This window comes from Pongo abelii, chromosome 13 (genome assembly GCF_028885655.2).
Source record: "Pongo abelii isolate AG06213 chromosome 13, NHGRI_mPonAbe1-v2.0_pri, whole genome shotgun sequence".
In the NCBI taxonomy this organism is placed as follows: Eukaryota; Metazoa; Chordata; class Mammalia; order Primates; family Hominidae; genus Pongo; species Pongo abelii.
In genome coordinates, this window is record NC_071998.2 from 41,990,279 (window position 1) to 42,017,702 (window position 27,424).

Sequence of the window (27,424 nt, forward strand, 5' to 3'; positions counted from 1 at the left end):
TCAAGCTACCAATGACTTTCCTCACAAAATTGGAAAAAAACTACTTTAAAGTTCTTATGGAACCAAAAAAGAGCCCGCATTGTCAAGTCAATCCTAAGCCAAAAGAACAAAGCTGGAAGTATCACGCTACCCGACTTTAAACTATACTACAAGGCTACAGTAACCAAAACAGCATGGTACTGCTACCAAAACAGAGATATAGACCAATGCAACAGAACAGAGCCCCCAGAAATAATGCCACATATCTACAACTATCTGATCTTTGACAAACCTGACAAAAACAAGAAATGAGGAAAGGATTCTCTATTTAATAAATGGTGCTGGGAAAACTGGCTAGCCATATGTAGAAAGCTGAAACTGGATCCCTTCCTTACACCTTATACAAAAATTAATTCAAGATGGATTAAAGACTTACATATTAGACCTAAAACCATAAAAACCCTAGAAGAAAACCTAGGCAATACCATTCAGGACATAGGCATGGGCAAGGACTTCATGTCTGAAACACCAAAAGCAATGGCAACAAAAGCCAAAATTGACAAATGGGATCTAATTAAACTGAAGAGCTTCTGCACAGCAAAAGAAACTACCATCAGAGTGAACAGGCAACCTACAGAATGGGAGAAAATTTTTGCAATCTACTCATCTGACAAAGGGCTAATATCCAGAATCTACAAAGAACTCAAACAAATTTACAAGAAAAAAACAAACAACCCCATCAAAAAGTGGGCGAAGGATATGAACAGACACTTCTTAAAAGAAGACTTTTATGCAGCCAAAAGACACATGAAAAAATGCTCATCATCACTGGCCATCAGAGAAATGCAAATCAAAACCACAATGAGATACCATCTCACACCAGTTAGAATGGCGATCATTAGAAAGTCAGGAAACAACAGGTGCTGGAGAGAATGTGGAGAAATAGGAACACTTTTACACTGTTGGTGGGAATGTAAACTAGTTCAACCATTGTGGAAGTCAGTGTGGCGATTCCTCAGGGATCTAGAACTAGAAATGCCATTTGACCCAGCCATCCCATTACTGGGTATATACCCAAAGGATTATAAAACATGCTGCTATAAAGACACATGCACACATATGTTTATTGTGGCACTATTCACAATAACAAAGACTTGGAACCAAGCCAAATGTCCAACAATGATAGACTGGATTAAGAAAATGTGGCACATATGCACCATGGAATACTATGCAGCCATAAAAAATGATGAGTTCATGTCCTTTGTAGGGGCATGGATGAAGCTGGAAACCATCATTCTCAGCGAACTATCGCAAGGAGAAAAAACCAAACACCACATGTTCTCACTCATAGGCACGAATTGAACAATGAGAACACATGGACACAGGAAGGGGAACATCACACACCAGGGCCTGTCTTGGGGTGGGGGGAAGGGGGAGGGATAGCATTAGGAGATACACCTAATATTAAATGATGAGTTGATGAGTGCAGCACACCAACATGGCACATGTATACATATGTAACAAACCTGCATGTTGTGCACGTATACCCTAAAACTTAAAGTATAATTTAAAAAAAAGAAAATTCATCACTCTCTCAATAAAAAAAAGAGAAATATTAAATTATGCACAGAGTTATTTCAGACCAAAGTGGTGCTTAACTGGATTCTAATTATTTGAAAATCAGCAAGGTGTGGATGATCTCTGTGTAACCCTTAGTTAAATGAAATAGTCAATTAACCACAACTTTACTTACCTAGTCATGCTAAGTAGGAGTTTGCTATCACCATGATGTGACTTTTCCTATAGATATGTGGTTTCTGTCATTAACATGTGTGCTTTAAGGCTTCTCAATTACCCCCAGTAAAGTGAATGGAACTTACCCAGCTTGAGCATGACCAGCCAGATGTACCAGTGGGACAATTGGCTAGTGGTGGTCACTGTTTGCAGCAGGCATCAAAGAAAGCAAACCAGACCATGTGGGAAATGAAATCAAGAGACTGACTTCCTTCCCAGTCTGCCCAGTCTAACTAGAGACAGGCAACATGAAGACATTTTCCTCTTTCTCCGATACCCACCACTGTCTCCTCAAAGGCCTATTGGTGCAGGAAATTCTATTTGGGGAGGGACCAAGATCAGACTGTGGGCATGACCTGTGTAAGACTCAGATGCAAACACTATAGAAAGCCTGTCTGCATCTACCTGAACATATGAGGGGCCTGTAGGAAAATTCCAGCAGCTCTATACAACCTATCCTCAGTAGTCACAATTCCCTGCCCCAGCTGTGTTCTCTTCTACCATGTCTGCTCAGCAAACTTCTACTCATTCTTTATAGTCCAGCTCAAATATCTCCTCTTTCAGAATGGCTTCCAGGACTCTCACTCCCACCCAGGCAGGAAGAGGCTCCTCCCACCTGGACTCTGCCAGCACTCTGCTCATGCCTTTTTTTTTTTTCAAATCCCAGCTCTACCAATTATGAGCTGTCCTTGTAAGTAAAATGGGGATAATGTCAGTACCTATCTCATAGTGTCGTTGTGAGGGTTGAGTTAATGCAAGTAGAACCTTTCTGGCAATGATGGGCCCACAGTAAACTATCAATACATCTTGGCTATTGTGGTTAGTGCACTGTATTCAATGGACTGTAATCATCTGCCTGCTATATTTAGGACTGTGTGCTTCTTGGAATGTTTCTCAGAGCTCCATCAAAACAATCCTATAATCTAGTCTAATGAGGTGCATAACTAAGATAAACCTTCATCCTTCTGGTTTTATTAACTGACAGTTGTGAGAGTCACACACTTCTTGAATGTTTTTGGGATTTCTCAGTGCTCCTGTGGGCCTGCGTGGTGGTTTTTAAATATCTGCAAATAGGCCGGGCATGATGGGTCACACTTGGATTCCCAGCATTTCAGGAGGCCAAGGCAGGAGGATTGCTTGAGGCCAGGAGTTCAAGATTAGCCTGAGCAACATGGCAAAACCTGGTCTTTACAAAAAATTTAAAAAGTTAGCCAGGCGTGGTGCTGCTCACCTGTAGTCTTAGCTACTTGGGAAGCTGATGCAGGAGTCTGAGTTTTCAGTGAGCCATGATTACACCGCTGTACTGTAGCCTGGGTGACAGGTGACACCCTGTTTCAAAAAATGGAAAATAAAATAGAAATAATCAATAAATATCCACAAATACTTTGATATTCTTTTCTTCAATAGGTACGCCCTAATTCCCTCTCTGAAATGAGAGCTGTACTTACTGACTTCTTCTAAGGAATGGAGTGTGCCAGAGGGGCAGTGTGGGTCTCCCACAATTCAAACATAAATGGCACCAGGACTTCCTCCTTTACCTTGGATTACTCACTTTGGGAAAGCTGGCTGCCATGTCATGAAGACACTCAAGCAGCCCCAGGGGGAGGTCCATGTGGCAAGGAAGTGAGGCTTCCTGCCAACAGCCAGCAAAGAACTGAAATCTCTTGCCAGTAGCCATTGGGTGAGCCATTTCAGAAGTGGGTCCTCCAGCCCCAGTCAAACCTTGGATGGCTGCAGCCTTGGAGAGACCTGGAGCTAGAACTCCCAAGCTATGTCGCTCTGAAATTTCTGATCCACAGAAACTAAGATAATTAATGTTTATTATTTTAAGCTGCTAAATGTTGAGGCAAGCTGTTATGCACCAATAGATAACTAACATAGATGATGACAGTACATTTTTAGTCAGATTTCTATCTGAAAGTGACATGCCTTTGAGTGGAAAGAGAAGGCAGAGAATAGGATTGGTAATTTCCTACAAAACTTTACATGCTAGGGAAAGGGACAACTCTTGTCATCTCTCCTCAGGGCTGGCCAGGCTGCTACTCCTCGGGGGTGCCATGGCCTCCTGGAGGCTCCTCTCCTGGAGAGGGCTTGGTCTGCTCATGGGGGAGGGCGGGCCCACTGCATGCTGTTACCCCTGAATCCTGCTGGCTGCTGGTCACTGGCTACAAAGCCAACCTGAAACAGTTTGTGAATATCTTCAGTGGGTTCTGGAGAACCCACCTAGAGTAGGAAAAAAACACCCAACCCAAGAACTTGAGTCACACCTAGACTCTGCCCCTTAAGTCTAGAGCTTGGAAAAGTAATGCAATCTCTCAAAGCCTTGGTTTTTCTCATCTGAGAGATGGGAATAATAAAAGTATCTATCTTATGTGTTGTGGGGAAAAATGAGATAAATACACAAAGAATTTTTAAAACCACAGATTGATGGTGTCATTTCATATCATATATCATATCATACTATATCATAGTTTTGTTTTATTTTCTTCCACAGTCTACATAGATGCCCAGTAATCTCAAAATCACTCAGCAATTCCCTACTGCCCTAGAGAAATGTTGTTTGATAAGTTTATATAAAGATCGAAAGAGAATGCCTGGAGATAGGTAGCCCAAGCAGATGACTTTTAACTTACAAAATTTTAAGGCAGCAATGGAAGAGAGATTGGAAAAAAGGTCAACTACCTGGTACTCCTTCAAATAGATCAGATATCAGGTCTACTCTCCTTGACAAAGGAGGCTTTTGGCAGCATGAGCAAAATGGCCTAAATATATAGAATGCCCTTGTTGCCAATTTGAAATAGGAGGTGCATCTCCCCCAGTTTTAGAACAGTCCTGCCTGCAGATGGGGCCTGTAGTGTCTGACCCTTTGAATTCCTTCCAGTTATATGATTTCATCTTCACTACATCCTCCTCCTTCCTCCCCTCACCTCCACCTCCACACACTTCTACTTTGTCAGACAAAACCCAGAAATATTGAAATGTGGTTTGAGTATCACGGCAGCCAGGAAGTTGAGAGAACAGGTTAAAACTATTTTCTTAACTCCCAGCTTCTTTCCAGGAAATACAGCACTTAAAATATATAGATAAATAGCCAGAGCCATTAGATGATTCCACTTGTCCTTTCCCACTTGTCAAAGCATTGAGCTACCAGCATGTCAGGCCCTATTTAAGTAAATGGACCCCTCCCTCAGCCATAAACAGTGGCTCTTGTCCAGGGTTTTGTTCATAGAATTAGGCCACAGGCAATTCAGAGGATTCCCAACCAAGCAAACTCTGCTTATCTGAATTAGTTACAAGGCGTGCCCCTTCTTAATGGTTAGTTCTTAGTAATAACACTGCTCAGGTCATAGTCAAGGTCATACCCAGTGGAGCCAACTTCAGTTTCCAGACTTCTAAGACACATTTTAGAGTAAGCCTCTCAAACTCTCTGCCTCTGAAAATGGCCTGACAGGGCAAAACATCCAGCAAAACAAGGAGGGTTTATTGTGAATATCCACAGACATGGGCAGGAATTGGAAAACTGTTAGCATTAGAGACAGTTTCATCAGTTTTAGAGACTAGTTCTCTCTTGTCTCTCTCTTTCTTTTTCCTTCCTTGTCTCTCTTTCACTCTCTCTCTGTTTCTCCCTGTACATCTCTTTCTCTTCCATCCTTCAGTGACCTATGTTCACCTTGTGCACCACGTCTTTGCACCACATATTTTCCCTGCCTCATAGCTCCTGTGTCCCTGTAATACCTACTTCCTCATCTCAGAATTTCTTTCCCCAGTATCTTGTCCAGCCTAGTTCTACCCCAGGATATCCTTTCTACTTCAGCTCTCATCAATGATACCTCATTGCATTCTCTCAGCTCAAATGAAGATCTTGGTTAATTCAGCTCATCTTTTAGTGGGCCAGACCATTCCTTGTGTCTTTGGCTTGGCTTCCTTAGAGCACTGTCCATCCCTGGTCCAGTCATCCATACCTGGTCCAAGTTGTATTGTATCAAAGATGACAGCCCTAAGTCTTTTAAGCAGAAGCTGCAGGGAGGGAAGTTTCTCCAAGAAGAGGAACGTGGGCATGCCAGGTGGTCTTAGTGCTGTACCAGCGTGATCAAGGTGAGGCCTGTGACTAAGGCAGGTGACTGGTCTCATCTGAGAGTCATCCAAGTTTCCTTCATTATCCCTATATTTACAAGTAAAGACCATTAAATGGCTGCGCGCAGTGGCTCATGTCTATAATCCCAGCATTTTGGGAGGCTGAGGCAGGCAGGTCACCTGAGGTCAGGAATTGGAGACCAGCCTGGCCAACATGGTGAAACCCTGTCTTTACAGTGTTCACACTAAGTATGTATTAGGGCTGTTCTATATCAGGAGAATAGGATTCCGAACTGGTTAACCCCAGGCCTCAGGAAGGCTGAGTCTATTTATTATTCACAACTGGTCATCTGAGTACCTTGGTACCCAGAGTAAAGCCAAGTGCTTCCTGAGGCTGGAGTTGCTGCTCTGAGTATCAGTGAAGCCTGATTTATTGATTTGCAGAGTCTGGTTATTATACTACTTAGGATCAGATTCCCTGTGTGTCATATAATAAGCCCATGGCTTAATTTGCAAACTCCTTGAAGCATAAACATATACCAATGATGTCCCAAAGAAAAACAATTTTGTAACTGTCGTATAGATGATGGAATGGTTAAAAGGACAGGAAATAAGCTATGCAAATTGTGAGATGTAAGTCACACTTCTATTTGTACCATGACAGTATGAATATTGGAATTATTTTTTGTCAATATAGAAAAATAGTCAGAGATTATTGAGCACTGTCTTATGAAGAAAACTACTGTTCTATGTCCGAATTATCTGTGATGTGCCTCACTATCCCCTTGACTTTTTTTTTCTTACTTAGCCAATGGCTCAAGGACTATCAGTATTGTGCTGAATTTGATTTTTCAAAAACTTAATACAATGAAAGTATACATGTGACTATTGATAAACACTGCCCTGGTTGATAATGAAGAAACAAATCATGCCATATTCTGTTGATAATCAATTGGTTTAATTCTGCCAATTCAATTTCAAAGATGTGGAAAGTAATAAAAAACTAAATCTGAAGTTCAAAATATGTCACTATTAAACAGATACCTTGGTTATAAGATCCACTGTGTTAAACTATAAGTTTCATGGCCTTGAAGTGGCATTCAACTACTTTATGGAAGATAGCATAGTGTTACGTGAAGAATATGGGCTTGGCAGATACAAATTTCTCCCACTAATTATATAATGCTTCTAAGCCCTGAGTTACCTATTTGTAAAACAATGACTATGACAGCTTGTTCTAGAATTCTTGGAAGGACTTCGTGAGATGATGCCTATGAAGTACTCAGCACAGTGACTGGCACATGATATGTACCTAATAATAGGCAGCATTCATTATTATTTTGCCCATTTTCCCTTTTGGAAAGAAAAAGTACTTGAAGAGCAGCTCACCTCAGAGGCAACTCAAAATATAATAAATAACACAAACCCCTAACTGTTATTAATCACAGCCTCATTTAACTTTAATTCAATTGAAAAATATATTTGTAATTCTCCCTGAATCTTTATGGTAAAATCAGATATTTCCCAGGCTGTGATATTTGGCATAAATGTCTCACAGTCATCAGCAATGTGTTCTTCTTCAGTTACTGGTGGAAAAATAATGATATCACAGCAACAGCAGCAGCAACAGCAGCAGCAGTAGTAGCAGCAATAATCTGCTTGACTATTGATCTTTATTAAACAAAAAACATTGGTCTGCCTTTCTAGAGTCTTTCTGAAACTCTTGCCCTCCAAATTCCTAAGGGCACAGGAGAGTGACCATCCATAGGCATGAGCCAAAGAACTTCCTGGCAAATAGAAATTCACTTTGATGCTTCCTGTTTTATTTTAAAAATTCATGTGGGTTTTGAATTCTTTTTATAATATATTGGTATTTGTTTTAAAAACAAAATAATGTTCATCTATGACCTTTGCCTAACTGCAGTACACCAACCCAAACATCAGTGTGTCAATTAGAAAGGGTTTCAGCTGCAGGTAATACAATACCTAACCATAATGGGTTAAGCCATTAGTACCTACATTCCGACTTAACATGTTTAAGTTGTTCAACTCTGTCATCAGTGACCTGATTCTTTCGAGCCTAAGTTAATACACCATCTTCAACGTGTTGGCTCTCCATGATTGTCTTGTTTTGTTTTTTCATGATCACAAAATGGTTACCATAGCTCCAGGCATTCCTTTTCACACTGTCATTCCAAGAAGAACGAAAGGTAAGGGACAGGCCCTCCAAAATATATATACATAAATCTCTTTTGGTGACACTTGCTATGATTCTCTCTAGCTACCAGGAAGGCTGGAATGTAAGTTCTGGCAAAGGGGAATGGAGTTCTCATGACTGGTTTAGACTAATCCTGATTCATTTAACTGGCTAACAGGGAATAAGGAGGCAGGAAATGTCTATTGAATAGACAAATGTAAGAGTCTCCCTTTATTCATAGCTGACAAATTCCAAGACTCTCATTGGTTGCCTGAAATCACGGGTAGTACAGAATGCTATATATACTATGGTTTTTCCTACACATGCATTCCTATGATAAAGTTTAATTCATAAAGTAAAAGATTAACAGCAACTAATAAAATAATTATAACAATATACTGTAATAAAAGTTATGTGAATGCAGTCTCTCTCTCTCTTTCTCAAAATATCTTACTGTGTTGTACTCATCTATTTTTGAAGGCAGTTGACCGTGGGTAACTGAAACCATGGAAAGCATCACAGCAGATAAGAGGGGACTACTTAACAATGTCTGCCACATTCAGTTTGCAAAACACAGAGTTCGGAAATTTCACCTTTCCTGCTTGCTCTGAGTCCTCTGTTTTCACGCACCAAAGAAGAAAAAAAATTGTTTAACTGTCGCATGAAATCTATAGTTTCTTTCTCTCTCTCTCTCTCCAAATATGAAAGGAACAATAGTCTACTTTTTCTTTAAAGAAGAAAGAACAATATTTTACTTCTCAACAGAATTGTCTAGCACTAAATGGTGCCATAGGAAACCTTACAATTCAAATACGATTAGAGAAGAAAACCTGCAGATTGAGCGAGGTCTACTGTTGGAGCCTCGAGGGCATCTACATACATTGAGACTTTGGGTCCTTAAGAAGAAGTGCCTATGAGGGGCCAATGAAGGGTAGCTGTTCTGAGCCATGTTTTTGACACTAAGTGTTGGTGGGGAGGAGAGCTGAAGGATGTGGTCTGGCTTTGAAGGGCTCGGGAGGTGAGATCACTTCTTGCCTGGCTGCCTAAGGGGGATCCCCAGCTGAGCCAGTGGATTCTGCAGCACAGGCACAGAAACTGCCCCATCTGTTTGGTGGGTGCAGCCCTGGGAAACATCTGTTCATCTCATTGGTTCTGGCTGCCTTCAAGGGCAACAATCTTGGAATGAACAGCTTCCCTTCCATAGACTTGAAGACAGCACTTCCCCGTCAGTCATGGAGAAAAATAAGATCTTGGGGCCGGGCACGGTGGCTCACGCCTGTAATCCCAGTACTTTGGGAGGCCGAGGCAGGCGGATCACGAGGTCAGGAGATCGAGACCATCCAGGCTAACACGGTGAAACGCTGTCTCTACTAAACATACAAAAAATAAGCCAGGTGTGGTGGCGGGCACCTGTGGTCCTGGCTACTCGGGAGGCCGAGGCTGGAGAATGGCGTGAACCTGGGAGGCGGAGCTTGCAGTGAGCACAGATCACGCCACTGCACTCTAGCCTGGATGACAGAGCGACACTCTGTCTCAAAAAAAAAAAAAAAAAAAATCTTAGAAGGCTCCCCATGCCCCAGAAAACAGGACTCCACTTGCTAATCTATTGGTAACTAACTGGTGGAAAACATAGTCCTCTTTTTCCTTTGTTCACTTGTCAATCTTCCACTATGTATACATGCCCAGTAGACACTGGTAGCCTTACCTACACACGTCCCAAAACAACTCACATACACTAATAGAAAGATTGCAGGTAAAATCAGTAGACTCCAGAAAAGCAGATCAAGCTAAAACCAGGATACATGGCTGCTATGGAGGCTGCTTTAATGATAGAAAGAGGATATAAAACAAAACAAAATATAAAACTAAAATGAAAACTCTTAAAATGATAAAAGATGAGGTTGCAATGGAACAACCCAAGAACACAAATGTTTCTGGAATAAAAATATAATTTCTAAACATTAAACTAGAACAGGAAAATTGAACAATAAACTGGACCATGATGAATACTCAACCAGTGACTTGGAGGAGTAAATGGACAAATTATCTCACAAGACAGAGAACAATATAAAGAAATGGTAATAATGAATAAAAAGATAAGAGATGTGGAAGATGGATCCAGGACATCTATAATGTGAAAATAGTAAGTAGTCCAGAAGGAGAGGAGGGAATAATTTGAAGAGAATAATCACATGCATTTTAGAAGACAATTCCTCTTATGTGAAAAATGACTTGAATTTTCAGATCAAAAATGCTTGCCAGGCAGATTTAATAAGACAAAACAAACAAAGCTAGCTATATCTGGATGATAAAGTTTCTGAAATCAGATAATAGAGAGAGAATGATTTACTTAACAGAGAACAGAATGAGACAGGCATTGGTTTTCTTATCTGTAAGAAAAGGATTATAATTTCAGAATTATCTACCTGACCAAGATATTGGGATGGTCAAAGACAGACATTTCCACACAAGCAAAGACTCTTGTACTTTTTATAAAGGAATTACTTAATAAAATGTGAAAGTCACATAAAATTAAAATCAGAATGCAAATCTCAAGGTAGCAGATAATGGAGTATAAGAATTAGAGGAGACCAAATGCAACAATGCAATGAAGTTCACAATTCAATCTAAATTGGATGATGATGATACTACCTTACAGATTTTGACTACCTACCATCTGTCAAGCATTTTTCTAAGTACATTATATCTATTATTTACTATTACTTTCCCCACATTAGAGGCAAATATCAAATTTTGCTATTACTTTTCCTTTGGTAACTTGTCCAAGCTCATTGAACCAGGATCTGAAGTCAGATAAACTGATTCCAGAACCTGCATTTATCCTGTATACGGTAATGCTGTGCATAGCCTCATAATAATGCAAATATAAATGATAATGTGAATGACAAGAAATAATGTTTGAAAAGAGATGTATTATAATAAAAGTTTAATAGCTTGTCAGAATTAAAATCCCATATTAATTAAACAATACTCAAAAGTGGGAGTGGGGGTGGAGGTATGTGTAGAAATTAAGAGTGAGAAGGCAAAAACCCTGTTGAAGTTCCCGTGCTTTTTAGGAGAGGGGGGCAGGCGTGAAGTTGTTATTTAATTTTGGCAGAGACATATGTTTAAAAATGACTTTTAAAGATATAACTTTATCAACAAAATTAGAAACATAGCAGAATTTCATATTGAAGGAAGAAAAAAGGATTTAAAAATATTGAAATCAGGGAAGAAGAAGAAAAAATAAGAATTAAAAAATATAAAATGGAAGGCATCAGAACAAACATATCAGATATCACAATTAATGTGAATGGCTTTATTTTTCTCATTAATAGACAAAGACTCACAGATTAGGTTAGAAAAACAAACCAACCAACAAAAAACAAAATTTAATTGGGCACTGTTTAGAAGATTATAGATACCTGAAACAAAATGAAAATGTTTAAAAATAAATGATAGCTATAGTTATATCATCCAAACACAAACCAAACGAAAGGAAGAATACCAATATTAATGTCAGATTAAGTAGTACTTGAGGCCAAAACATGAAATTAGGTAACAAGGAATATTTTGAGTTGTTGAAATGAGCAAAATATAGAAGCAATAAGTTATATATAAAAAGCATTTTAACCGTATACAAAGAATTGGTAAAACCATAATCATAGTGGGGAACTTTAGTTCTCTGAGATTCCAGCAGATCCATTTTGGCAAAAAAAGATATAGAGGAGTAAAACAATAAATTCTAATATTTCATATGTGTGAGTATATATATACACACACATATACGCAGATATGTATGTTACAAAGATTCACTTTTCCTTTTATGTTATATACACATATATAAAAAATTGATAGCGTGCTTGACCAAAAAGAAAACTCTAAAAATGTAAAATGTTGAGTTCATATGGATAATATTCTCTCAGTATAATGAAATAAAGCTAGAAACCAGCCATAACCACAACAAAAAGGTAACCAAACAAAACTTACTCATCTAGTAATTAAAAGGAAAATTTTAAACAATTCCTGAATCAAAGAAGAAATCAAATCAAATAATAAATTACATAGAAAATCAGCAGAAAAATTACATGATACTAATTTATGAGTAGTGGCTAATGCTGTATTCAAAATAAAATGTATAGTTTTAGTATTTAAGGAAACAAGCAAACTAAACATGTAACTTAAGGAAATAGAAAAATGACAGCAAAAAATCAACTAAAACAAAGTTGGAAGAGAAATTATGAAAAAATAAAATAGCAATTTTAGAAATTGCTATGGTTAATTTTAGAAATATAAATAGCAAAGTATAAGTGACTAGTAAAACCAAAGTGGGTTCGAAAAGACAAAATTAACTAATCCCTGGCAAGCCTAAGAAATAAAGAGAGAAAACTAAAACCTACAACATGAGAAATGAAGAATAAATGGCACAGTCACAGATACTGAAGAGACTGAATGCATTTTAAGAGACAAATGCAATCACATCTCTTAGCCGCTGAGGTTGCCTCAGAAAATTTCAACTTAATAACTGCCTTAGATAAAGACTTCTTTGTCTCCAGTTCCTCAGAATCAATCTATAAATGAATTTGTATTTTTACCAGAATGAGACATTTAAAAACTGCAAAAACAAACCATAAGAAGGGTTTAAACACAGTATTGTAGGGATTTTATGAGATATGTTCATACAACTTCGTTAAATGACATCTGTCTTACTAGATTTCCAAGTAGAATCAAGTGCCCTAGGCCTTGCTTTGGAAAGAAAATCAACACATTGTTTTTATATCCAAATCGTAATGGTCCAAATCCATGTAACTGCCAGAAACTGAGCCCCCTTGGAGTGTTTCTCAGCTATTTCTGGGAGTTCCCAAAGGGATGATTTTCATGTCCCAAACTGTGACAGCAGCAGCCACCCGTGAAGTTGGCCCTGTTAATTCTCTCCTGCTGTCTCTCTGTACCCTGTAGAGAGCACCCAGCTTTCTATTGTTTCTGCCACCTGTTTTTCAAACACCTTCTTTTCCTCTGGGTAATCATCTATCCTCTTCTGCCAATGCCAGAAGTGGGCCTCTCTCCATGGTTGGGCCTATGACTCAGGCCTGACCAATGAGACCATTCATTCCCCTGGACCTTGCAATTGAGTCAAGAGGGTCAGGTGGCCCCATCAGAGGCAACAAGATGCAAAGGCATTTTTGCTGGGTAGGCTGGGAGAGAGGCTAGAATTCTTTCTACTGGACTTGAACTGCTGGCAGCCATCTTGCCACGGCATGGAGTCTGGTTATGAAGCCAACTAGTAGGGAACAGAGCCAAGAGAAGGGTAAGGGTGACATCATTTGGGCCCCTGGGACAACCTGAGAGCTAAAACCAGGTAATTCCTGTCAGTCACATGAGCCAGTAACTTATTGTTTTCTTTTCCTTAGGCTAGGTGCCACTAGAACTAAGAATTCTGAGCCTCAAAGTACTTATGCTTGCATCCAGCAACTTCTCAAGTCTATTTTTCCTTAGCACATTGTTATTTATTTACTGTGCATGTTTAAGATATATAATGTGATGCTTTGAAATACATAAACATCATGAAATGATTACTAGTCAAGAAAATTAACATATCCATCATCTCACATAGTTAATTTTTTTGTGTGTGGTAAGACTATCTAAAATCTACTTCCAGCAAATTTCCAGTGTACAATACAATATTACTAACTATAGTCCTCATGCTGTATGTTAGATCTTTAGATTCATTTATCCTATATAACTGCAACTTGGTACTGTCTGACCTCCATCTCCCCATTTCTCTTACTCCTGATAACCACCTTTCTACTCTCTAAGTTGTTGTTTTGAGATTCCACATATAAGTGAGGTCATGCAGTATTTTTCTTTCTGTGACTGACTTATTTCATTGAGCATAATGTGGTCTAGGTTCATTTATGTTGTGTTGTTCCAAGTGGCAGGATCTTCTTCTTTATGGATTTATATATATATATCTATTCTTATATATAATATATATATCTTCTTATATATATTATATATATAATATATAAATATATGTATCTTCTTTATGGATTTTTATATATATTTTATATATATTATATATAAAAAATATATATTTTATATATATTATATATAAAAAATATATATTTTATATATAATATATATAAAATATATATTTTATATATAATATATAAAATATATATTTCATATATAATATATATAAAATATATATTTCATATATAATATATATAAAAATATATATTTCATATATAATATATATAAAAATATATATTTCATATATAATATATATAAAAATATATATTTCATATATAATATATATAAAAATATATATTTCATATATAATATATATAAAATATATATTTTATATATAATATATAAAAATATATAAAATATATATATTATATATAAAATATAAAAATATATATAATAGATATAAAATATCTATTATATATAAAATATATATTTTATATATAATATATAAATAATTTTATATATAAATATATAATATATAAATATATATAAATATATATAAAATATATAAATATATATAAATATATAAAAAATATATAAATATATACAAATATATATAAAATATATAAATATATATAAATATAAAAATATAAAATAATATATATAAAATATATATTATATATAAATTATATATTTTATATATATAAAATACATATATATAATGTGTATATATAAAGAGATTGTATATCTCTATATATAGGTATATAATTTAGCCTTAAATTATACATATATATATATATATATATATACACACACACATATCTCAATTTCTTTATTAATTCATCCATTGATGGACACTTTGGTTTCTTCCATATCTTGGCTATTGTGAATAAGGCTACCATATGATTTAGCAACACAAAGGAATATACCCAAAAGAAATGAAATCACCACTTCATAAAGATATCTACACCTCGATATTCACTAAGCCTCTTTTGAGCTGTTCTGATGGCTTTTGCCTTTAATCTGCCTTCCCAGAGAAACTTAAAACTAGCCCAAGGGAGTCAATGGAAACCCATCTCCTCTCTCCAAATCACCCCCTGGCTCTCAATTTCAACTAACTTGCCTCTCACCTTTCCCATCTATGCCCATTCATTTCAGAGGATGCACACGGATGTGGTGAGCAGGGGGGCTGGTGGCAAGCTATAGGGGCGGTTACTTGAGCAGCATCTAGACTCTTGCCAGGCCAGCTAAGGTATCCTAGTTCACCATGTTCTCAACTCACATGACACAAAACCTGTCCCTTAAGCACAAAATGCAAGTCCATAGAGAATGACCTTCAAGAGAAGAGTGAAATACGTAGAGGAAGATCTCTCTGAGCTCACACAAATCTTTTGGTTTAAGCTACATGTATTCGTCTTGAAGGCCTTTAAAAATCCTTTCTAACATTTAAAAACTTTCAATTCACTGACTCAGACTTTTTAAAGATTAATAAACCTTCACAAATCTGATCTGGTCAACCATTTTAATAGATTTGTCCTGCAGAGGTCTCAGCCCCACCCCCTCAAAATAAAACAAACCAAACAATAAATCAAGACCACTGAAATAAAATCCAGTCTCACATCACAGAGCAACAGTTTTATGGGTGGAACGTGTGTTTGCTAATTTCGAGAACAAATTATTGTGTTTTATTTAGTGCAGTTCAATTTATACACTTTTAGCTACAGGAAATAAAAAATAAAGCCCACAGGCCAATTTTAATTCGGTCAATTTTTTCTTTCACGAGCATCCCCATGGCAGAAGAAACCGGCTAACATCAAGTCAGAAAACCCCTCTCTAGTATCTTGCCTGAGAGTAAACACAGCCACTCAAACTGAGACGTTATTCCACTTTCAGTATCAATGATGTTTAATAGAACTGCATTATTAACGGAATAATGTTTCTGCATGGCAAAGCTGGAGTCAATATTTAATAGATTTAGGTCCTATTAGCAACTGGATTTTGGAGAAACCTGACAAAATTAAACATAGTATGCAAACTAACAGAGTAGATTTAAAGATGACAAAATAAATGTTTCCATAAATATGCATTCCTCATAAATATTTGAGGCAATGAATGGAAGGAGATTCAATATCCTTTAATCATTTCCTAATTAATATTATTTAGATAGGGCAATCCTGAGTAAATATTAGGCTTCTGTTAAAGAGTTCTGTTGAAGAACAAAATATCCAACCAAATGTTTTTGTTGTTTTTAAGGAAGTATTAGCAAGGTTTTTCTAAATAAAACAACAGCCTCCATGAGAAGAAATTCCTCCTACATTTTAAAGACTGTTAAAGAAAAATGAAGTCAGCATTTATGATCAGAGGAGACGGCTTGAAGGAAGCTTAGAAATCACCAGGCTGAGCATTTCATTTTGCAGAGGCTCAGCCCTAAGAGATCTGGAATTACCAAAGAAGAAACTGGGGTTCCAGACTCCACTCTGCCCTGGCCAGCTACGCTTGGATATCACTTAAGCTCTGCAGTTCAGTTTTCTTGCTTGTAAAATGGGAATCATAATTCTTATCCTGCTTTCTTTTCAGAGCTAAGTGGAGAAGTTGGTGAAATAGCTTTTGTGAAAATCTTTGCAAACTGTTTTAAGACTCTAAACAAAAGTCACACTGTCTGGATCCAAAATCCAGCAGTACTTACTACTGACCCGCTGAGTAGCTTTAGGTGAGTCATTGAAACAATCTGGGCCTCAGTTTCTTCAACTGTGAAACGGGGATGATAGTAGCACCCGCATGACAGGGTTCTTGAGAGATTTAGATGAATTAATTCAGGAAAAGTGCTTTGGTGGTAATAATCTCTTCCATAATAAGAACACAATACATATTAGCACTTATTATTATTATTATTCTCATTATTGTCATTGTTATCCATGATGAGGATATTCAGTCCCAGGGAATTCAAGGTCATAATTCCATAGAAATAGTATGATGTCAGGTGATGAACCTGTGTATTTAAGTCACTTTCTGGACCATAAGGTCTGCTTCATCCTGGCAGACTCTGGCATGGGGCCACCCAGAGTGGCACTGATGGCGCCCTCAGCAGAGAAAGCATGTCTGATGGAAACAGCGGTCAGCTGAACTCAAATGAGACTCAGCCACAATGAGCCCCCGTGAGGGTTGCCACCCTCCCAGCCAGGACTGGGCATTGATCAGCAGCAGCCCAGCTCAGAATGAGCAGAAAAAACCCTTCAGGCTGCCTGGTGGGAAAGAGCAAAGCAAGGTCACCTGACATTCTCGGAAGGAAGGAAAACAAGAGAAGCCCAGCTGCCCTATCTCTGACCCTGGCCTGGGAAGATAACCATAAAAAATGTCATTGTGATTGATGAAGAGCTGATAAGGTGTGAAGAGCCAACGCCAGTTCAAGGTTGGTCTGTGTTCTCGGGGCTTCCCTCCTAAGGGGCAGGCTTATAAATCTCAGTCGGTGCCAGCCATTGTAAATATAGGGTTTTTCTGGAGCAAGACAGCTGCTTTCTCCTCTAACATGAGTACTCGATGGGAAGGGACCCTCTGCAGATGCCGAGGAACTTGCTTGAGAGCATGAGAGTGTCCAAGCTACCTCCCAGCCCACCCACGTGGCCATGGTCTTTGCCCTCTGCCCATTTCCACGCTACATCTACCACGCTCCCCACCTCCTTAAATTCCCACTTCCACTCCCTCTCCCTTCAAAACAACTGGGTGCCTAGCATTTTTGCCTCCTGAGAGAAAATAACTAGGTATCACCCAGAGATGCCAAGCATATGTGGAGGGGGTCTAAAACACCAGCTATTTTTTTTGCCTGTGGGCTGATGGCTTTCACACAGTTCTTGGTTCAAGGGACCACTTCCCAGTGGCCAGGACAAAGCGCTGCAATATTTGGGAGGCAGGTGATGTGAGGACTCAAGAGTATGGTATGAGAGTTTCTCTATTTTCTTTGTCACCCTCTCCTCTCTCTCTCATTCCGCATCTTTTCCTTCTTCCTTTTTTCTGACCCTTTCTCCGACTTTTCCTCTCTTCCTTTCACGTATCAGTTTCTCCAAAATGTGGGTATTTCAGGAGTTTCACAGAAGGTCAAATTATTTCTCTTCTTTTCTAGTGTTACCTGAACAACACCAAGCTAAGTCGATATTTTAAAAAACTTTAACTTGATATTCAGCTCGTTTATCAGGATGTAGTGTAAGCTGGAACCCCTCCTCATCTACAAAAAGGGGTACTAACTAAATGCAGGATCTCAGGTTCCCTCCAGCTCTGCTTTCCCAGGTAGTTTTCGGAGGTCACTCATGCCTTTTCCCCACCTGGGCCTCTCAAGACTTTCAGTTGCTTTCCAAAAGGAAATTTACCCCAAACGATGTGAAGTCAAGGAAAGGCACACAAAGTCATCTCAAGTCCTTTTGAGAAAAAACCCTTTAATGTTTACCCAGGCCTGCTTCTTAGGAAGATGCATATCAGAAAAATATTGCAGTTTTCTAATGGAAGTCACACAGTGCGGCAGCAAGACACCACCTTCCTTCCTCTTAACCTCACATACTCTGGCTTCGAGACCTCTTCGACAAGGTGTTTCAACATCAAGGCTGTGTTTCCACAGTTCATTTGGGCTTTGTTTGAAACCAGGGCAATAGCTCAGAGATCCCACAACCGGAATTGATTGGATTTGTCTAGAAAGTCACCTGCCTCTGAATTAATATCCCATGGGAAATGAGACATTCTTTGGCTGAGGTCCCCTGTGTTAAATGTAGACCAAACCCATGGCAACTATCCTTTGGCCACCTGAGAAGTAGGTAGAAATGCCAGTCTTCTTATTATAAGGCAGCAAACATAACCAATAAATGTATTCCTTCTTGGCATGAAAGCATACATAGCAGGTACTATTACTGCTATTAATAATACATTAAGTGGATGTGAAAGCGCCTGCATACAGAAACAACAACCCAAACCCCAAACCAATGAGAATTAACTTTGAACCTTTGCAGTACACAGTATATCACACTCACACAACCAATTAAAAAGGCATGTCATCTTGTTTGGAAAGTATCTATTGATTTTCCAGTTCATCAGATCGGGTTGATGTGTCTTTCAATGGCCTCGATGACATCATCGATATTTTTCTATTTAGAATAATGACTTATTTTATATGCCAACAGCTATAAAAAACAGCCCACCTATATACATTTCTACTGACACCAGCTTAAGAGCCATTTGGTTTTCTCTCCTTAACATATGATATTGGTAATCTGGGGCAAAAGAAATGTTTTGGTCTTGTCATGAGACTCATTTAGACACCACAGTAAATTTGTTTAGTTTAAAAACCAACCACTAAATCATATTTTCTCTATTAGAGGCTGATGCTCTCCACTGCATTTGGTGTCCAAATTACATTCATTTTAGAGTAAATTACTTTCATTTCAGAAGCAGCCCCCAACTCCCTTCTCCCTCCTGTCCAAGAAGGCAATACACTCACCAGCTGTGTGATCTTTGGCAAGTGACTTAATCTCTCTGAAACTCATTTTTCTCATGTATTAAAATGTGGGATAAATATGAGGTAACTTATGCATATAACTACTTTTTACTCTCACAGTAGCCCCACAAGGTTGATACCATTAGCCCCATTTTACGAAGGGGGAACTGAGGTACAGAGAGGCTAAGTAATGTGTCCCAAAACAATACAGTTTGTACAGGATGCAGCCAGATAATCTGACTGCAAATGTTCATAACCAGTTGTACTTGCCTCACAGGGATGTGTGGGGATTCAGTGACACAGTTAAAACACCAAAATGCCAGTGCTGGCACTTGACAGGTGCTAAGCAGACATTATGGCAGAGGGTTGGGAATCATACCACTCAAGTTCAAATTCCAGCTTTTACCATTTAGTACCTATATAACCTTGGGCAGATGGTAACCTTTATGTGCTTCAGTTAATTAATTGTAAATGGCAGAAGGAATGGCACCTGCCTTGTTGGGTGGTAGTGAGGATAAAATAGCTCACAGCATGCGCAGGACTTATATTAGTGCCTGACACAGTCAGTGCTCAATAATGGCAACTGGAGTTATTAATAGCCACTTCATAAATGCTATTGCTCCCTTTCCCCCAAATCCTTTGTGTTCCCATAAATGTTTTCAACATACATTTCTATGACCTATGGATCAGAAATTCAAGCATCATTGTGGCCTTGCAGGAAGCACCCTGCTGGAAGAATTTATCTTTCCCCACCAAGGGATAGCATTGAGGAGTGGGGAGGAGGATCTTGGCTGAGCCTCCTTACATTTTTCTTCTCAAGTCAAAACATCCATCATTAGTGCATGTAAAATTGAGTGATAAAAGCATGTCCTTCGAGGCCCTGTTTGTGCAGGGTGGTGCCATAGTCTGAACTGGAAATGAAAAGCTTGTAGTGAGACAGGTGTGGCTTAAGATCTGGCTCTAAGTGAATTAGCTGTGTAATTTCCAGCATTTGTGGTACTACACTGAGTTTTCACTTCCTCTGTAATCTAGAATAAGTGCTATTTCAACTCATCGTATGGCTGTGGAAATTAAACAAGAGAGCACATTGAAGCTGAGTTCCCAACAAATGTCAGCTCCCTTCTTCTGGTCACCGTCCACAAAATTAATCTGGGGGATAGGTGATAAGGGCTCTGTACTTTTTCCAAGGCAGGAATGAGTTTCCATTCTAACTGGAGTGTGGAAGGGACGAGGGCTTGCTTTGAATGGGTCTGATTATAGAGAGTGGGAACATCTCAACAAGTCATTGGGGGTGATATTTTGGGGAGTCTTGAGATTTTTTATAGTATAAGGGCTAATAAAACCAGACCAAGTTTTAGGATACAACAGACCATTTACCAGCCCAAGAAATACAGCAGATGGGATCTCATGTGCAGTTCTCTGGGGAACTGCTGCAGTGGGATTCCAGCCAGAAACTGGCAGTTAAGCAGCTCTGATGACAGTCTTGGTGCATTTTTCCATAGCTTCCCTGTCTGTTGCCTAGGCTCGCCATTCCAGTTTTTTTTTTCCTCCTCTTTTCCAAGTCCAAGCCTCAACAATTCAGTGTTTGCCTCTATAAAAATGAGCCCAGTTGGCCTCTCTGTTTCCCTCCCAGTCGGTGGGAAAATGAGGCTGAAGTCCTGAGTTAGGAAAGGCATCTTGGGAAAGAAACTGGAAGACACCTGGAATCTCCATCTAAGCTCTGTCCCTAATGGGCCAGGTCACCCTGAGCAAGTTGTTTCACCTTTCTGGGCCTCAATTTCCTTATCTCTAAAGAGGGGAGATTGGAGCAGCCCCATGGTCTTCACACTGTGTTCCAATGGAGCCTAGGGCCCCATGGCAGCACCTCTGAGGCTGCCACAGGGGCCTGGGGCAGAGGTCAAACTCCAGCACCTCATGGCCAGCCTACAGATGAGTTTTTATTGATCTGTGCAATGATTTTTCTTTTCTTTAAATATTGAAGTAGTAACTCAAATTTCAAAACCAGGAGGTTTTTTTAAATATACATTGTATTTATTTATTTATTTTGAGACAAAGTCTCGCTCTGTTGCCCAGGCTGGAGTGCAGTGGCATGATCTCGGCTTGCCACAGCCTCTGCTTCCCGGGTTCAAGCGATTCTCCTGCCTCAGCTTCCCAAGTAGCTGGGGCTACAGGCACGCACCACCATGCCTGGCTAATTTTTGTATTTTTAGTAGAGATGGGGTTTCACTATATTGGCCAAGCTGGTCTCAAACTCCTGACCTCGTGATCCACCTGCCTCGGCCTCCCAAAGTGTTGGGATTACAGGCATGAGCCACCATGCTGGGCCCACTTTATTTTTTAATAGCAGTTTTAGGTTTACAGAAAAATTGAGCAGAAAGTACAGAGAGTTCCCACATATCCTCCCCCCTTCCACGTGGACCCTCACACCAGGTTTTCTCTATTATTCTCATCTTGCATCTTGTAACAGGTACGTCTATTACAGTTGATGAGCCAATACTGGTACATTATTATTAACTAAAGTTCACAGTTTACATTAAGTTTTACGCTTTGTGTTGCGCGTTCTATGGGTTTTGCAAATAAACAATATCGTGTATCTACCCAGAGTATCATACAGAAGAGCTTCACAGCCCTAAAAAAATCCTGTGTGTTCTGTCTAGTCATCCTTCCCTTCTCTCTACCCCCTGGAAACCATGATCTTTTTACTGTATCTATAGTTTTGCCTTTTCCAGAATGTCATAGAATTATAAAGTATGTAATATTTTCAGACTGGCTTCTTTCACTTAGCACAATGCGTTTAAAGCTCTTCCATGTCTCTTCATGACTTGATAACTCATTTCGTTTTAGTGCTGAATAAGAAGTATATTGTGTGGATGTATCACAGTTTATTTATTCATTTCACCTACTGAAGGACATCTTGGTTTCTCACAAATTTTGGCAATTATGAATAAGGCTGCTATGAAAATCTATGTGCAGGTTTTTGTGTGGACATACGTTTCCAACTCATTTGGGTAAATACCAAGGAACACAATTGCTAAATCATATGGTAAGACTGTGTTTAGCTTTGTAAGAAATTGTCACACTGTCTTCCAAAGACCACATATCATTTTGCATTTTTACCACCAATGAGTAAGAGTTCCCATTGCTCCACATTTTTGCCAACATACAGTGTTTTCAGTTTTTTACTTTAGCCATTCTCATAGGTGTGTAGTAGTATCTTGTTTTAATTGGCAATTTCCATGAGTTACAATATATGATGTTGAACATCTTTTCATATGCTAATTTGCTATCTATATATCTTCTTTGGTGAGGTGTCTGTTTAGATCTTTGCTCATTTTTAAATCTGGTTTTTTTCCATTGTTGAGTTTTTTGGTATGTTTTGGATACAAGTACTTGATGAGGTATGTGTTTTGCAAATATTTTCTCTCAGTCTATGGTTTTTTTTTTTTCACTCTTTTAACAGTGTCTTCCACAGACCAGAAGTTTTTAAAAATCAGGACATTTCACATAACAATTTGGCTTTCTGGCTTCTCTTGGAAGTGCATCTGGTAACACTGGGACCCATGCCTGCAGGGCTAAAGCCACTGGTGGATGCCTCTGTAGACAGCCAGCTCTCCCCAGTTCTCAAGAGCTGCATCCCTCCCACTTCACTCAGCTGCATTACCTGCCTGGCCCCCTGAGATATATGCCTGGGATGACTCTGGTCTAGAGAAAGCTCCACCTTCTTCTCCTTTCTACAGTGGGTTTCACATAGGTGTGCCTTGAGTAAAACCATCTGATCCTTTAAAAGAAAAGTTTAAACATGACTGGCTTAGATGATCTTCCTGCTCTTTCACATCAGTCTTACCCTTCCATTGTCACATTCAACTTGAACGAGAGGAGAGGCAATTTCATAAACTCTCTCTCTGTGGCCTGTTGTGCTCATTCCAATCCATGTCATGGAGTATGATGCCTACATGAAGGTCACCACCACCAATGCCACTGTGCTTACCAGAAGTGCCTCACACCAGCTGGATCAATAAGAAGAAAACCTTTACATGCAGCTGCCTTCTACATGGGAATGGAGGTAAAGTCATCTTATACAGCACAAGTATCTTAAATCCCAAATCACCTCGAGGTATGGAAAATAGACATTTGCCATAGGTTGGTTCATTTGACCCTTCCAAGTCTCATGTTGAAATTTGATCCCCAATGTTGACAGTGGGACTTAATGGAAGGTGTTTGGGTCATGGAAGTAGATCCCTCATGGATGGCTTGGTGCCATCCTTGTGGTAATGAGTGAGTTCTCACTCTGTTAGTTCCCATGAGAACCGGTTGTTAAAAAGAGCCTGGCACCTCCTTCCCCTTTCTTACTTCCTCTGTTGCCATGTAATCTCTGCACATGCAAGCTCCCCTTTGCCTTCTACCATGAGTAGAAATTTCCTGAGGCCCTCACCAGAAGCAGATGCTGGCGCCATGCTTCTTATACAGCCTGCAAAACCAAGAGCCAAATAAATATCTTCTTTATAAATTACTCAGCCTCAGGTATTCCTTTATAGTAATACAAATGGACTAAGATGGCATCTTTATAGATAGGAACCACTCTTGCCACAGAAAGATGCTCTTGCATGAAGGCACATGAGAACTGAGACCAGGAGAAAACAGCAAATTGGAGCCACAGATTTCTGCCTCTCACCTCATACTCATTCTGAGGCATAAATCTATTGAGTAGGATGGTGGGCTAATTCTCAGCATTATCTAAATTTCTGTCTCTCTCTTTGTCCCCTGAATTGGTGTAGTCAACTTTCTTTAAGGAGTATGTGTATGGCATGACTCAATTTTCACCAGGGTCACTAATGCATCTGGAAAACTGCTTCTTGAGTTCTAAAAAGCATCAGTAAAGACAAATCAAAAGGGCTTAGCCCAAACTTCACAACAAATTAGAGGCGAGGTAATGATTTTTGTATTAAGTTCCCTGTCCCCTGGCCAAGCTTGGTATCTTATCGTGTATACTTGTTGAAGTTAATATGTAGAGGACAATGTTAATTTGCTAGGGCTTATATGACAAAGTTCCACAAACTGAGTGGCTTATATGACAGAAATTTATTGACTCACAATGCTGGAAGCTAGAAAACCAAAATCAAGGTGTTGGCAGGATTTTTCCTTCTGGGGGCTCTGAGGGAAGGAGGCGTTCCAGGCCTTTCTTCTTGGCTTGTAGACGACTGTCTTTTCCATGTTTCTTCACATTACCTTCACTCTATGGGTGTCTCTGGGTCCAAATTTTCCTTTTTTATAAGGATGCCAGTATATTGAATTGGGGTTCACTCTAATACCTCATTTTAACTAATTACATCCACAATAATCTGATTTCCAAATAAGGTCACATTCTGAGGTATAGGGAGTTAGGACTTCAACCTATGAATTTGTAAGGGGGGCATAATTCAACCTATAATAAGGCCTCTAGGGTAGGAGGACAAAAATCCCTTGTCTCCATCAGTCAGTCAACTCATGGGGAAATATAGGTCTTGGGAAAGTGAATTAATAAAGAAAGTCCATAAAAGCAAACCTTAATGATGGCATTCCCAACATTCTTCATTCTTCCAGAATCTTTCTCTTCTTTTTGAGATAACATAGTCATGGTAGAAACAAAGAGGTGCTAAAAATCAGTGGAAGACTATTGAAAGTCTCAAAACTCTTCTCAGTCTTCCCCCAATCCTCATGACATCTTCATAAAAGCTGTTCTTAATGACTGCACCATGAATAGCTCTTCAAGCAGCTATCTTGGCCAAGTAAATAGAACTTTGAAATAAAGACTAGTCCCACCTCTTGTGCAGCCTTCAAAGATGCCAGTGGCTTCTCAGAAGTTCCTCACCTAACTTCATGGGCTCTTGAGGCATTCCTCTTTCTATTCTCCCAACAAACCTCTACCACCTGCCCAGCCATCACCCCACCCCACTGTTTCATCTGTGACTTGTGTCTTCAGGGAATCCCAATTCCCTTTTCCTGATGAGCCCATTCCACCAGCTTTTGGGCTCAGCTTTGTTTTAATCTTAAGTCTTTTGATGTACCCTTCAGAGTTTCCACCCCTAAGGCACTCCTTTCTTACGTGATCTCTCTCTTGGATGGAAGCATATTTTGTTTCTCTTCTCTAGTGAAATGGTGAAGGCATAAATTAAAGTTGAAACAGGGTGTGGAGAGAGAGGAAGGAGAGGTAGCAATGAGCAATGGGTCTGGAAAGGCAGACCAGCAAGTCCTAGATGGCTCATGTGGCCCAATGGAAAAAGCCTAGGCTTTGTAATAACACAAACATGGGCTGAGGGATCTTAGTTAGATCAGCACCTGGAACAAATTCATTACATCTCTGTGTGTGGTATTAAATCTCATCTCAGCATCAACAACTCCCCTATTTGTATCTCCAGCCCTGATTTTCCTACAAAATCAGATGGTAAAATTCTAACTTCCTTCTAGACATTTGTATTTGAATGTTTGATAGGCAGTTCCGACTCAGTATATCAAAAAGCAAACTCAATTTCATCCCCAAATATGCTCTTTACCCAATCTTCCTCATCTTGGTAGATAGTAAGTCTATTTTTTTTGCATTTGAGCCCAAAGTTTTAGGAGTCATTCTTGACTTCCTTTTCTCCTTCTCCTACCTCACATTTTTACCCATCAGCAAATCTATCTAACCTTACCTTTAAATATATCCAGAATGTGTGCACTTCTCACTATCTCCTGCCCTGTCACTCTAGTCTGTGCCATCATTATTCATTACCAGAATTATTAAGATCACTTCCTAACTACTTTCATTAGAGTAGTTCCACCCTACTGGAATTCCACCCCTGGCCTTCCAGACTATTTTTTCATCTGATGCTTAGAGCAGTCTTATTAAAAACATAAGTCAAATCATGTCACTCCTTCCCTCAAAACCTGTGACAGACTCCTAGCTATTCCCCAACATCTATTCTCCTTTCTTAAGTCACAGATCTTCCAAATTTTACCCAATGACTAACAACTCTATTTTCCAGCCTCTGTTGTCGTTGATGTGCCCATGTGACTGGGCTGGAACTAATGGGATATGAGCAGAAGGAATGTGAACAAGGTGCAGGTCATGCTCTAAAGGAAGAAGAAGTTCAACCTCTTCCTTTCCCCTCTTGCTGGTTGTTCACCATCACACCCTGGGGAAGGGTGGGCCAGAGCCACACTAACTACTCTGGACTGTACCTGTGTATGTGACATGAGTGAGAATTCGATTTCATGAAATTATTACAGCAGCTGAACATGTACCCTAGCTATACACCCCCGCCCCCGCCCCCCCACCCCCCACCAATGTCATGCTTTTGCAATTAGATTAACATCTGAAACCTTTCCAAGGCCCACAGAGTCCTATAGGATCTTACCCTTGACTAGCTCTTTGACTTCATTTCTTTTCCCCCTCCCTTGTTCTCTCCACTCCAGCCACTTGGCCTGCTTATGCATCCTCAAATACATCAAGGACACTCCTCCTCAGGGCTCTGCTTAGATGTCACCTCATCAGGAAGCTCTTGACCACCCAGTGTCACCTCACATCCTGCTTTATTTTTCTTCACCATCTTATCCCTCCTTGACATATAAGTACTTGTTTGTTGGCTGTCTTTGCCCTGCCCCCACTAGAATGTGACCATCCTAAGAAACGGACATTATGGTTTTGTTCATGGCTTTAAACACATCATAAACTTTCCAAAAATATTTATTGGCTGAATGAATGAACAAACTTCTGTTTCATCATCTGTGAGATGGGGATAGTAACTTCCGCCATGGAGGCTTGTGATGAGAATGTGGGAACACAATGCCAATGGCTTCATGTGGCATCTGGCACTTGGTAGATGCTCAGGACACATTAGCTACCCAATTTGAGAGATTTCTTACCAGCACACACATGGGCGCATTCAAGAAGGATGTTTTCCCATTCAAATCTGGTA